The sequence below is a fragment of the Ursus americanus genome, chromosome X, assembly GCF_024610735.1.
Source record: "Ursus americanus isolate L20-20 chromosome X, mUrsAme1.1.p, whole genome shotgun sequence".
NCBI lineage: Eukaryota > Metazoa > Chordata > Mammalia > Carnivora > Ursidae > Ursus > Ursus americanus.
In genome coordinates, this window is record NC_142164.1 from 12,142,295 (window position 1) to 12,157,414 (window position 15,120).

Consider the following 15,120-nt stretch of genomic DNA (forward strand, 5'->3'; position numbering starts at 1 on the left):
TTTCAAGTTGTATGTCTAGAGTGTGGTTTGGGTTGAGGTTCACTGAAATATAAATATACCCCATTATTCCATCATTATTTATTGAAAGACTAAGACTGTCCTTTGTCTATTGAATGAAGTTGGCATTTTTGTCAAAAATCAATTGACTGTATATGGGTGGATCAATTTCTGGACTGTCTACTCTGCTCCATTGATCTATGTGTTTATTTTTTTGCCAGTATCACACTTTTTGAATAGTTGTAGCTTCATAGTAAGCTTGAAATCAGTGGGTTTGAGTCCTCCAACTTTTTCAAAATTGCTTTGGTAGTCCTAGCTTATTTGTTTTTCCATATAACTTTTAGAATCACCTTGTAAATTTTTTTTTAATTTTTTTTTTACCTTGTAAATTTCTTTAAAAAGAAGGTTGCTTGGATTTTATTGAGTGTTGGATTGAATACTGAGTTGGAGTTGAATTGAATCTATAGATGAATTTGGGAGAGAATTGCAATATTGATAATATTGAGTCCTCTGATCCATGAACATGTAGCTCTCTACTAGTATCTTGACTTCACTCATCAATGTTTTTCGTAGTTTTCAACATATAAATCTTACAGTACTTTGTTACATTGAGTATTGCATATTTTATTGGTGCTACATAGCAAATGGTGCTTTTAAAAATTTCAGTTGCCAGTTATTCAGTGCTGTGTATAAAAACAAAATTCAGTTTTGTATAGTGATCTTATATTTTCCAACCTTGGTGATGTCATTTACTAGATCTAGTAGTTTTTTTGTAGGTTCTTTTGGATTTTCTACTTAGATTGTTATGTTTTCTGTGAGGAAAGGCAGTTTTATTTCTCCTCTCCAGTTTTATCTGTATTTTTTTCTGTGCCTTACTGCATTAGCTAGGACTTCTATCCAGTATGATGTTGAATACAAGTGGTAAGTGTGGTTGCCCTGCATTGTTCCTGATCTTAAGAGGGAAATCATTCAGTCCTAACACCATTAAGTATGAGGTAGCTATAGGCTTGCTCTTCTTTTTCTCTTTTTTTTTTTGAAGATTTTATTTATTTGTCAGAGAGAGTGTGGGCAAGCAGAGGGAGAAGCAGATTCCCCGCTGAGCAAGGAGCCCGATGCAGGACTCATCCTAACACCCTGGGATCATGACCAGAGCCAAAGGCAGATGCTTAACTGACTGAGCCACCTAGGCATCCCTATAGGTTTTTTTCATAGATGTTCTTTATCAGGCTGAGGAAGTTACCTTTCATTTCTAGTTAACTTGAGTATTTTTAAAAATCAGGAATGGCTGTTGAACAAATGTCATACTTTTTCTGCATCTATATAAATAATCGTATGGATTTTCTTTCTTTGTCGTTATTGTCAGTGGCGTTGCTTGAGTTACAAATGTTGAACCAACCTTGAATTCCTAGACTAAATCCCCTGTGACCATTATATATTATTCTCTTACATTTTATAGATAAAAATTGTAGTTAGATGCCACAAAGTTGTTGGCAATTCCTTAATCATATGTGTGTTTTATAGGTCACTAGAACCACCTCCGTCTTTATTAAGGGAAGTTCTAACCTTACCTATAATGTAATATAGGTAGAGTGCTTTTCTTCATCTTCAATTGTTCTTTAAGCCATTAAAAGAGCAAGGGAACAGGCAACAAATATAGCAGGTGTCTTTGTACTAGGCAATGAGTACATTTATTTACTTTAACCTTATTTAATGGGAAATTGAGGTCCAACAAATAATTTGTATCATTGAAGTCTTGCAGTAAATGGTTACGGTCAGAACTTAAATGCATGTTTGTTTGGTAAAACTCCTATCAGCCCACTAGATTATATTGCCTCTCTCTGGTAATGAATGCATGTGTGGGGGGTGTTGGGGGTGGGCAGAGACAAGGGAGGGTGGGGGAGAGAGTGAGATAAGGAAAGGGAGAAATGTTCTACCACCTTTTATTGCTATTTGAAAATCTGGGCTTTTAGATAAGATATCTTGTTTGTTTGGTTTTTTTTTTTTTTAAGATTTTATTTATTTATTTGAGAGAGAGTGAGCACAAGCAGAGGGAACAGCAGACAGAGGGAAAAGCTGAGCAGGGAGCCTGATGCCGGACTCGACCCAAGGACCCTGGGATCATGACCTGAGCTGAAGGCAGACACTTTAGCCGACTGAGCCACCCAGGCACCCCTGGATAGCTTGGTTTTATAGCTCAGCTCTGCCATTTACTTGATTTGTGGCACATTTGTCTCCCTGAGACTCATTTTTTTTTTTTTAATCTGAAATGTAGAGGCACCTGAGTGGCTCAGTCGGTTAAGCGTCCAACTCTTGATTTCGGCTCAGGTCATGATCTTGGGGTCCTGAGATTAAGCCCTGCATTGGGCTCCGATCAGCAGGGGAGTCTGCTGGAGATTCTCTCCCTCTGCTCTTCCCTCCCATTCACACACGTGCTCGCTCTCGCTCTCTCTCTCTCTCTCTCAAATAAATAAATCTTTAAAAAAGTCTGAAATGTAAACTGTTAGCACAGGTTGTTATGAGGAGTACAGATGATATTCGTAAAGTGCCTTGCACATAGAATGTGCTCAATATAGTCATGTCCAATGTGCTCAATATAGTGGTGTCCATTACTATCACTAATTTCTTACCAGGAAATGCATTTTATAACTGGAAATAATTAATTTGGGTTTGGAAAATGCCAAATGGAACTTAAGATGATTTCTGTAGTTTATTCAGTTCTTTTACCAAAATAGCCTACAGCAAGTTCCTTTTTATAAAAATGGACTTAATTTCCTGTACTTTTTACCTACCTCCTCCCTAAGTCAAAACAATACCAATTTACTAAATCATTTTGCAAATTTGGAAGGCTTAAAAGGTACAGCCGAATGCTTTAGGCTCTGTGCTTGTGTGGTCTAGAAGTGATTGTCTTAACCAGGAGGACTAGAGATGCCATTTTCATTTTACATGGGCAACCAACCATGGATAGCTAGCTCTAGTCCCTTGGCTCATGCAGATCTGACCATTTCTGAATCACCGAAACTCACTTCTCTTAACTTGCACAAGCCAGTTCAGACTGTTTGAAGGTAGTGATTCCTTTCTTCAGTAAGGTGGTTTTGGTTATCACAAGTAGGGCCCAAGAGCTGTGTTTTCATCAGTCAAGTCAGGGAGGTAACAATTTTTAAAAATGGCTGAGTCTAAGAAAGGGCATCAGGCCATCATCAAATGGCCTTTCAGTGTCCAGGACCTCAGGAGGGCTGTTGGCTCTGGCTGCGGCTCCGGCTGCGGCAATCCATGGCTTCTGGGAACTGATTGTCATTGTTACTTAATTTCCTAGCAGTATCCTTCCAACTAAAAGTGCTGTTTGACAGATGAAAGTAAAGGAAAGTCTATTGTATTTCGGGATTTTTGTATAATATCATACCATTGCTTGGTGGTGTTGTAAATCAGAATTGGTAATCATTAGTCCTTTTAAATCAGGTTTATCGAACTGTGATCATTTTACAAAATACCGTGTATATATTTAATGTACACAATTTGATGGGTTCTGAACATATGCATACACCCTTGAAATCATCACCACAATCAGGGTAAATGTACATATTCATCATCTCCCAGAGGCTCCTCCTGCTGCCCTTATATTTGTTTGGGGGGTGGGGGGTAGGAACTCCTAAGTTGAGATCTACCATTCTAACAAATTAGTGACAATACAATAGTTCACATACACTGTTTTCAAAGCACATTGACCACATCTTCTAATTTAATTTTCACCTTATAAATTAAGGTCTTATTTCTCCTTTATGATGAAAAAAATAGACCTTAGCAATATGTTTTCTCAAAGATCACCGATATTGCACCAGTATCCGGAACCCAGTTCTGATTTTTGTTCAGTGTTCTTTGCATAAGACCTCTGGGCCTTGATCCTTATGTGACTCTAAACTTCATTGACCTGGTAAACATTCAAAAACTAAATAACTAATGACCTTTGTCTTTGCAATTAGGATCAGCAAATGTGATTAGATGCCGGGCTTCAAAGAGAGTTCATGAAATACCTAATTAGTGGAGGATAAAGTTTGAGGAGTAACTTCTACCCGTCATACATGCAACTTTCTTTTTCTAGATTGGCTAGACAGAGTTCCAGTGTCCAAGCAGGAATGTTCAAAGGCTGGTCATTAAACTTTTGAAAGGTGGTTTAATTTAAAATGTTGGGCAGTAAGGTGAGGCCCAGCCTGATAGATTTGCTGGGGTCTCTTGAGTAACTACTTTGTGTTAAACACTATTCCTATCAGTACGGGGGCACAGAGATTAAAACCAAAAAAATTTTAAAAATCTGATTCCACTCATTAGGACTTCACAAGCTATCAGACAAGGTGGAAGCATATGCAAAGAGGCTTCCATATTGTGCTTCCTCTAGTCCATCCTCCATTCTGCCAGTGGAACAATCTTTTGAAAACACATACCCTTTCCCTGCTTAAAACTTTCTGGTGGTTCCCTGTCTCCCAGAGGAACATGTCCAAGTTTCTTATCAGACATACAAAGCCTTCTCTGATTTGGCCCAGATTATTCTCCCTCTGTACCCACAGCTCCACAGCAAGCTCTAGGCACATACCACTCCTTGGGGCACTCAGAGCAGCTCATGATTTTTCGTGCCTCTGAGTGACTCATGCTGGGCGCTCTGGAGAATGCTGTCTTCATCTGGGTCCTCTGAGAAGCAGAAATTTAGGATTAAACTGGCAAGGATTTTGTTAAGGAAAACCACCACCTGTGTGAAAGACCACGAGGAGGGAGATGAGAAGGATGGGAGTGCCATTAGTCTATGATGCAAGTCTGACCCCTAGTGAAGAGAAGAGAGAGTAGCTTAGGCAGAAGCTTTCTAGGCTGCTATGCCTTTGAAGGAAGGTTCAGAAAAGCCTTTGGGTAATCCAGGTCAGTGGAGTCCTACCCCTGCTGTGTATTCACTCATGGGTCGGGTGCAGCCCATTGGAAGTATGGCTTCAGCACAAACATTAGGATGAATTTCTGAGGCAGCAGCTCAGTTGCGCTGCCTGTAATTGGAGGCCTCTTAGCCTCCGCAAATGCCTTTCTTCTTCCTTCTAATTCCTCTCACTTGTCCTTAAAAGGCCAGCTTTAAATAAATGCTTCCTCTTCTGGGGAATTTCTCCTTGAAGGAAATTCTCAGCAGGTCACAATGATGGTCCCACTGCCTACAATGACCATCCCTTAATTTCTGCCTGGTTAATCCCTAATACACTTATTTGAAGCCCTACTAGCTATTACAGAACCAAAAAAACTAGGAGGTGGTCAGGAAATATTTGTTGAATGAATGAATGAATTGGTAGGACTTGGATGAGCAGATCTAAAGGAGAAGATAAGTTGAGGCAAAGTGAACTGCTTGAGCAAAGCCATATCGGGACAAGAATGAAGAATTTATTCTGCCGTTTTCTTCTTTGCAAATGTGTCCCAAACCCATCATTTTAGGGAAAGTATATTATGATGCAAAACGGTGGGGGAAGGAGTATCTTCCTGGCACTTGAAAATGATTCATATTTGAGAACTTTGTTGAGAACAATGTTTTGAATATTTCCTGAGAGACTTCTTTCCTGAGAGGAAACAGTTGATGGAAATGGAATTTTACTGCTGCCAGGAAGAGTGCGATAAAGATCAAATCTCATACAACTACTACCAGAATAGAAATTTCCATAGAGCAAAGAGATTTCAAAGTCCCACCTAATGGCTCATATGTATTTAGTATTCATTGCAGCTGAACTGTAATTCTGTAATGGAATTTGACCAATTTGGACACTCCAGTTTGTAATGTATGAATTAGTGAAGACTCATTCATCTTGACGTTTGCTGACTGCCAGATGTTGGTCATATTTCTGATGGAAAGAAACAGCTGGCCAGCATCCCAAATCTCAGTACCACTGATGGCTGGCCACCGGCACATATTGCCAGAGGAAAGAGACCTGCTGAAGATAAGGTCCCACAAAATCACTATCGGCAACTAGAGATTTAGCCCCTTATCCTTATGTAGTGGTCTACCCCGGTGACCTGGGTTGAACCATGTATGAAGCCAGTGCTCCTTTTTGCCCAGGTCCGTGTCTGTCCTATGCAATCTCCCTCATGTCTTACTTCTCCAGAGTTTCCACTTGAAGGGATCCGGGTTTCTTATCTGCAGTGTGGGGGTGAATAATGGCACCTCCATCACGGGCTTGTTGTTAGGATTCAACCAGGTAATTCATGCTAAGGGCTTTAGACTGTGCTTGACATAGAGTATTTATCCAATAAATGGTAGCTAGGTTTTATTATGATTATGCAGTAGAAGCAGGGGTCTGAGGGTAAAACTTATGTTTCTCTATGAGTATTGTCAAAGTGGGTTCTTCATGCATTTGGTGAGTGCCTGTTCTGTGATAAAGCAGCAAGGGACTCTAGGGACTTGGGCTGTTATGCCTGTTCTGTAATTAATCTAACACAGTTGCTGATGTCCATCTCTTCTCTCAAGTGAGGACAGTTCATTTTGGCTTATACATAAGCAAAACCACTTGCTCCTCCGCTGTAGTCTGACCTGCTGTGGAGTACTTCTTCTTTTTCTCATTGACTTATCTCTCTCACCTTCAGATTTCTACTATAATTCTTCTTGAGGTGCATATAACTACTGTGTCCCAGACGTGTGAAAAAGATGGTTGCATGATGCATTCCCTTCCATGATGTTTGTTGATCGGGTTGAGAAGCTTTGACCTACGAGCCTTTGTCTTACATATCTTTTCCATTTTAGTAGAATAGTTCACTTGGGATGGTATTCGTTTACTTCTGTCTTTCACTACTACCGGTTGTTAATTTCACCAAAGAGCTTCCCCTTTATGTGTGTTTATACACATCTCTGTCTCTTTCTCTCTTTTTTTTTCCCCAGAAAACAGATTTTGTTGTTGTTGTTGTTAACATATAATGTATTACTTGTTTCAGGGGTACAGGTCTGTGATTCATCAGTCTTACACAACACACAGCGCTCGCCACAACACATACCCTATGCAGTGTCCATTACCTAGCCACCCTGTCCCCCCACCCCCCTCCCCTTCAGCAGCCCTCAGTTTGTTTCCTAAGATTAAGAGTCTCTTATGGTTTGTCTCCTTCTCTGGTTTCGTCTTGTTTCATTTTTTCCTCTCTTAACCATCTTCCTCCTTTCTTCCAAGTCTTACCATTACATCAAGAACTATTCCTGTCTTTTCTTTAAAGCCAGAAATATGAATCGAAATGAATTATGAGCGATAGGGAATAGAATATTACTATCAATAGATGTGTACCAGGGCAAAGGAAAGCCATAAATTTAAAAGGGCGGAAAGTAGTATTCGAAGTCCCAGAAGTATCAACATGTCCAAATCTGAACTCACTTATCTCTTCTCTAAGCCTTTGGCAGTCAGCTCTAAAGATGTATCTCAAATGGGTTTATCTCCTCACTCCCACTGTCCTTGCTCTGACCCTCATCATCGTTTATTTTTAGAGGCAATACCTTCTTTCTTATCTTCCTTCTAGTTCCCTCTTTTCCCCAGTCTGATTGTAATGTCACAAGAGGGTGTTTGCTTTCTCAGCTTTTTTTATTATAAGACTATGCAAGGATTCAACAAACCAAACAACCAAATACGTAGCTTAATACAATATTACAAGGCAATCATACTTAAAATCTCCATCCAGATCAAAAAAATAGAACCTTGAAGCCAGCCCAGAAGTCCCTCCAGGTGCCCCATCCCAGTCGTAAACCCACCCTCCATCCAAAATAACTATTATCCTGAGTTTGTTTTTTTTTAAGATTTTATTTACTTACTTTGAGAGAGAGCTTGCTGCACAAGTGCGGGGAGGGGTAGAAGGGAAAAAACTTTTTTTTTTTTTTAAAGATTGTATTTATTTATTTGACAGAGACAGCCAGCAAGAGAGGGAACACAAGCAGGGGGAGTGGGAGAGGAAGAAGCAGGCTCCCAGTGGAGAAGCCTGATGTGGGGCTCGATCCCAGAACGCTGGGATCACGCCCTGAGCCGAAGGCAGACGCTTAAGGACTGCGCCACCCAGGCGCCCCGGGGAAAAAAACTCTTAACCAGACTCCATGCCCAGTGGGAGCCCAAGGCAGGGCTTGATCTCGTCATCCTGAGATCATGACCTGAGCCGAAACCAAGAGGCAGATACTTAAGGGACAAAACCAAGAGGCAGATACTTAAGGGACTGAGCCACCCAAGCGCTCTTACCCTGACTTTTAAAGTAGTTATTTTCTTGGATTTATCACGAGGGTGCTTTTTAAAAAACGTGAGTCTGCCCTGTTCGATTACCTCTATGCTAAAGCCTAAGGGTGCTGAAATTCCTCTCAGGTTTTCTCGGGCCTTCCGTGGAGCCTCCTTGCCATGACTCCTCCTTTCCCCAATACCCTGGTCTCTGGCCATACTGGATTATTTGCAGGCTCCCAGGTAACTCAAGACACCTCTAGGGGTTTGCCAGATATCTCCAGGTATTTGCTCCTGCTGTTCCCGCTTTCTGAAGTTGTCTTTCTTCCCATTCCCTGATGAAGTCCTAGACCCAACTCAAATGACGTTTCTTCTGTGAAGCTGTCCTGAATCTCCCCTCTCAGACAGTTCCTGGGCCAGAATGAATCTCTTCCGCCTCTGAGCCCTGTGCCCATTTTAGCATTTTGCACATACTTCTGTTTTTATCATTTATCATTGTCTCTGGTACCTAACGTTGCTTAGTGTGTAGTAAATGTTCAATAAATGTTTGTTGAATGAATGAATCTATGCCGATGCTCTTGAAAGCCCTTTCAGGGTGTCATATTTTCTTCATAATTGACCCAGAAATTATATACTTAATCATATGATCAAGCTTACTTTTCCTTAGGTATTCCTGTTAACACATTTAAGAAAAGTTGTTTTACGGCGCCTGGGTGGCTCAGTCGTTAAGCGTCTGTTTTCGGCTCAGGTCATGATCCTGGAGTCCTGGGATCGAGCCCCATATTGGGCTCCTCCACTGGGAGCCTGCTTCCCCCTGTCCCACTCCTTCTGCTGGTGTTCCCCTCTCGCCGTGTCTCTCTCTGTCCAATAAATAAATAAAATCTTTTTAAAAAATTTTATTTTGTTAGTAACTAATATTTCCAGTATTTGGTTTTACTATTTTTTTTCTTTCTTAAAGTTTGCTATTTTGCCCACATTATTAGTCAGATAGGCCTTTTTCGGTTTTTTTGGCTACCTACACATCATTTTCATTGTTTTCATGGTAACAGCTAGTAATTATTGAGCTCCAGCTATGTGCCAGGCACTGTGCCAGGACCTGTCTGTGCATTCATTATATACTGACTCCTCTCCATATTTTCAGTGGGAACTGATGAAACAATGTAAAGTCATTAAAGCTTTCAAGGGGTAAAGGTAGGGTTCAAACCCAAGCAGCCTGACTATCAGTGTAAAACTCTTGTTCTTTTTACCGTTCTGTGTTACCTCTTGATAAGAAAGATAATGTGTTCCCAGTTGCAACACAGTGGGTTTTTGCAAGGCATCTGTGGCGCATGGCTGATTTGTGGAAGTGTGTTACCTATTACCTTCCTGGATTCTAGTCAGTTCTTTAACTTCTTTATTGCTTCTGTTCAGGATCCTGTCACCTGTACTGTCATTAGGTGTGTTTAGCTTGTGGTTAGTGGGCTGCAGCCTGGTCAGTGGTTCTCAGTGAGCGACTGAGCCACAAATAAGGACATTGCTCTCGTATTGACCATGTGTATTATTTAGCCTATGGCTGCCACCTTAAAGGTTGTTACCACCACAAATGATACAGCCTGTGCTTGGCAGGGTGATAAGTTGTGTCTTTTAAAATATCAGTCAATAATTTTTTTCTTTTTAAAAACTTTTTAATTTATTTGACACAGAGAGAGAGAGCACAAGCAGGGGGAGCGGCAGAGGGAGAGGGAGAAGCAGACACCCCGCTGAGCAGGGAGTCCAACATGGGGCTCAATCCCAGGACCCTTGGGATCTTGACCTGAGCTGAAGGCAGATGCTCAACCGACTGAGCCATCCAGGTGCCCCCAGTCATTAATGTTAATTGCTATTTCTTAACTTCCCTTTGAGGTGCTAAAAGGAAATCCAAGTATAAATAATTAAACAATGACGTGGAACAATGCCAGTAGAGGAATGGTTTTTTTTGGTTTTTTGGTTTTTTTAAATTTTTTAAAAGATTTTGTTTCTTAGACGATGGGGGGCGGTCACAGGGAGAGGGAGAAGCAGACTCCCTGCATGGGGCTCGATCCCAGGACCCTGAGATCATGACCTTGCCTGAAGTCAGACACAGCTTAGCCAACTGAGCCACCAAGGTGCCCCCAGTCATTAATGTTAATTGCTATTTCTTAACTTCCCTTTGAGGCGCTAAAAGGAAATCCAAGTATAAACAATTAAACAATGATGTGGAAGAATGCCAGTAGAGGAATTTTTTTTTTAATTTTTTAAAAGATTTATGCTCTAAGGAGCATGAGGAGGTGAGGGGGGGTCAGAGGGAGACGGAAAAGCAGACTCCCTGCTGAGCAGGGAGCCCAGCATGGGGCTTAATCCTGGGACCCTGAGATCATGACCTCAGCTGAAGTCAGACACAGTTTAACCAACTGAGCCAGCCACCCAGGTGCTCCCAGGAATGGTTTAATAGTTGATACCACACATGGGCCATGGGCCTTACAGAAACCCAGACCAGGGACCCTTTAAGAATTGGGTCTGGGACAGCAGCGGTAGGGCCTGAGCCCTTGCTGGTCACTGGCAAATGGGTGGAGAGGAACACAGATGCATGATGTGTGCCCTGTGTGGGTGTGGGTGTGTGGTAGTGTCAGTGTCTTTTTCTCTTGGTAGTATGTTCCATGGATAGGTCAGTGCTCACCTGCTAGCATTTCTTCTCTGTTTTAAAGAACTCTCTTATTGCATTTTGGTTTTTAAAGTCAGCTTTCCATTTCAATAAATTACCAGGATTAATCTACAATGTTTGATTGTGTTAAACTTTATTGCATGTAACTTTTTCTTAAAACTAACAGCAATGACAGCAGCTAAATGCTAGGTGCTGTTTCAAGTGCTTCACACACAGTTATCTCCCAGAATCCTCTCACAGATCCTTGGAGGTGCGTGATATTATTATTCCTGCTGTAAAGCTCTGGATGCAGATGTGTTATCACTTGCAGCTTAGATTTCTTCTTAAGAAGAAAGTCATTGTATTAGGAATTCGAACTGCACTTTCTGCCTCAGGTTCTGCTTTGTTTGGAAAGAGAACTTGAAAAACTTGATGTGGCTGGTAGGGTGCTTCTGGAGATAATGGTTTTCTCTAGGGTCACTTATATGTAATCATTTCAGGAAAAAACACCATTTTTGTTGATGTTCCTCTTGTTAGAAAAGTGGCTCTGGTGTTTTCTTTCAGTTGATACTTTATCAATAACTTTTCTAGTAAGTTGGGAGTGAAGGTTCAAGGTTAGGTGTTGCTGTTCTTGTTTCTTTTCCCAAACTGCCCTACTTCCTATTACAGTCTAAGCACTAGGGAAGGTTTTAGTGGCTGGTGGCAGACCGTTTGGCCCTTTTGTCAGTTCTTGATAACTGCAGATGAAATATTGTGTTTTCTTGTCAGGTAAAATGTATAAGGCTGCTGTTCACTTGACAGGAAGAATGAGCTAGAAGCACTTCTCAGAGAAAAGCATTTCTGAGAAAACTTGTGACTTTTCCTTTTTCATTTTCCAACCTTGTCTTCCTGTGTCCTAAAGAAAATTCCACACTTCCCCAAAGGCCAGGGTACTCTTCAGGTTAATAACGCTCCAGGATTATTGTCATTGTTCTCAAAGAGTCCCCAGGTTGGTATCTTGTTTTCCCTGAGGAAGGTTCTTCAAAGGTGCTTTTCTTTGCTTGGTTAAAGAGCATGAGAAGACCAATACCAAGACTTCAGTGGCTAGCTGAGAATCCAGGTAGATCCCAGAAATGGATATTAAAATACCTAAGTGTGTGCAGTTTTATTCTGAGTACATGACATTTGGTTTCATCTTCTTTTCCCACAATGGAAGTAAATAAACTGGTAATGAAAGTGGTATGATGGCAAGAGAATTGAGTCCTAAATTTGGCTTTTCCATCAAAGAATGAGATTAGGAGGAGGAGGAGGAGTGGTAAGAGAGGGAAGAAAATTAAATTAGACAAGACATTTGGCTGGTCGTGTAAATAGATGTCAAGATCCATGTACCATCTGCTGGTAAAGTTAATCAAGCAAGAGAAATTAGGAAGCCTTACTGCAGAGCCAGATCCCCTTTGGTTTGCCTTTCCCCTCATTTTGTCTGATTAGGGTCATATATGGATGTGATCCCCAAGTCTTACCCCCAAAGATTAGGATTCATGAGGTTTGGCTTGGGGCTGAGAGCTCTGCATGTTGACCAAATTCCCTGGGGATTCACTTTTTGCCCTTCTCAGAAACATCCTTTGAGAAAACCTGGATTCAACCTAGAGTCCACAAACCCCATAATTGGTCATCCTTTGGGGAGAACGCCTGGAATCAGCACTGAGTGTTGGTTTACAGCCACACACATCCACTTGTCCTCTTAAAACCTTTGCCAAAATGGGCACCAGTGTCTCTCTCTTCAGTTTGGGAAAATCAACTTTGTATATTCATGTGGTTGCTAATAATAGCTAGGGTTTACTGAGTGTCATGTGTACTCGACAGGTATTCTTTCAGTAATCTGTAGAAAAACCTGGTGAGGGGGGTGCCTGGGGGGCTCGGTCGGTTAAGCGTCTGACTCTTGGTTTCAGCCCAGGTCAGGATTTCAGGGTCATGAGATAGAGCCCCCGCATCACTCCACATCAGGCTCTGTGCTCAGCAGGGAGCTGGCTTGATACTCTTTCTGTCCTTTTCCCTCCCCCCCTCCACCCCCACCTCACATGTGTGCATGCACTCCCTCTCTCTCAGATAAATAAATGACCTTTTTAAAAAAGAAAAACCGGGTGAGATTTAAGTACTGTTATTTTCCATATTTTACAGAGAAGGAAACTGAAGCTCAAAGTTTAAATGACTTGTCCAAGTCACATAGGAGCAGAACTGGAAGTTAATCCAGATAAGCTGTGCCCATAGCACTCTATTTCTGTTCTTAATGGTCTTCAGGCTCAAGGAATTGGAATCATAATAATCCTTGGTTTGGTACTCGTTGGAGGCACTCTAACCCCAGTGTCGTTGGAGCCAGTCAGCTTTTTTTGGTAATGCTTCAGAAACAAGCCGATTCAGTTTTGTGGAACTATTTTAATTGTGGTAAAATACACACAACAAAAATTACCGTCTTAACTACTTTTAAGTGTATGGTTCTGTGGCATTAAGTGCGTTCACACTGTTCTGCAATGGTTGCCACCATCCATTTTCAGAATTATTTTTATCTTGTAAAACTGTACCATTAAAAAATTCCTCATTCACTCCTCCATCTCCTATCAACCACCACTCTACTTGCTGTCCTTAGGATGGAGCCAGTCAACATTTATGTTAAGAGTGCACCATTAATCTCCATTGTCATGCTGTTGATTTTTTTAGATAAAAATATTACAAATCAAGGGGCGCCTGGGTGGCTTTGTCAGCTGGGTGTCTGTCTTTGGCTTGGGTCATGATCTTGGGGTCCTGGGATCGAGCCCGGCTTCAGGCTTCCTGCTCAGCCAGGAGTGTGCTGCTCCCTCTCCCTTGGCCCCTCCCCTCCTGCTCATGCTTGCGTGCTCGCTCCCTCTCTCTCTCTCAAATAAATACATAAAATCTTTAAAAAAATATATTACGAATCAAACCCAGATTTACAAACATGTACTCAGTGTTGAAACAAAAAGCCATAGACATTTTAAATAGAATTTAGCATTCCTTGAACAATGTGCGATTGTATCACCGCACTTGAGGTCCGCCCTGTTGTATAAAACAACTATAGAGATTCATATTTGGCAACTTGCAGATAAGAAAGCTGCATTGAAAAGAAAAACAAGCCCTGTAGCTGGGTGGTTCCTTTACTCTTGGGAGGTCATTTTCTTTGAAAAATAAACACATTTCTGGTCACATGAATTCATGCGAATTGCTGCATCAGACTAAAAATTCGTTACGCTCAGTAACTTTAAATAACTAGATTGTATATTTGGGGATGCTTTGGACAAGGCAAAGCATTATATGCTAAAAGTACTGATTATAAAAGCTGAAGCCCCACTTTCTCACTGAAGCCCCCTTCACTCTTTCCACACATCAAATTTTTAAGTGACTTGTCCAGAAGTACCTAATACTTAGAAGATTGTATTGTCTAGATATAGGGGTGTAATACTTTCATTTCAAGCATTTGAAGATAAAGTTCCCCCACTCCACCCCCTTTTTCTTGTCTTTCTTGGAAAATCCTGAAAGTAGAAATTTCCTTTAATATTGTCGTAGAGCAGATTAGATGACAGTACAATAGAACCATAGGAAACCCATGGGGGGAGGGAGAGTATTTGGTAGGTTATAGGAACTGTTAATAAAGTTGGATTTTTACTTGGTGTCTTGGTGAGTCTTCGTCTACATCAAGCTTACTGTTGATCATTTCAGATGCTGCTGTTCTTTTGAAAGTTATTTTGGTCAAAATCCATTTTTAGTTGTTTAAAGATATCACTCCTGTACTTTAATTCCTTGGGTTGTCTTAAAATACTCAAGTTAGGGGCGCCTGGGTGGCACAGCGGTTAAGCGTCTGCCTTTGGCTCAGGGCGTGATCCCAGCGTTATGGGATCGAGCCCCACATCAGGCTCCTCTGCTGTGAGCCTGCTTCTTCCTCTCCCACTCCCCCTGCTGTGTTCCCTCTCTTGCTGGCTGTCTCTCTCTCTGTCAATGAATGGATAAAATCTTAAAAAAAAAAAAAAACTCAAGTTATGTCAGCCAAGCACAGACTAAAGTGCACTTTATTAATAACATAGAATTTAGATAAATTTTTATCTAATCCTTAAACCAATAACAGTGATTTCTTTTAATCCAGGGTCTGTCTCTTTAATTTGCATTTTAGGTAACTAGGATAGCTATGTTTGAGAAAAATTTCTTTGGCAATCAATAGTCAGTATTTTTTTAAGTTGAAAAGTATTCTATGTGGTTAAACATTTTTTAAACTAGAAGGTATAGGAACGCCTGGGTGGCTCAGTCCGTTAAGCCTCT

General features: G+C 41.1%; 1 protein-coding gene and 1 non-coding gene across 6 annotated transcripts in view; one reads left to right on the plus strand and one right to left on the minus strand.

Annotated features, from left to right (window-relative positions):
• Positions 1-15,120, plus strand: part of ATP11C (ATPase phospholipid transporting 11C (ATP11C blood group)) — a 176,351-nt gene that overhangs the window by 34,476 nt on the left and 126,755 nt on the right. The window lies entirely within an intron of this gene.
• Positions 1,455-1,579, minus strand: LOC123797328 (U6atac minor spliceosomal RNA). Its single transcript, XR_006780927.1, has one exon. It is a non-coding gene; the product is annotated as a U6atac minor spliceosomal RNA (small nuclear RNA).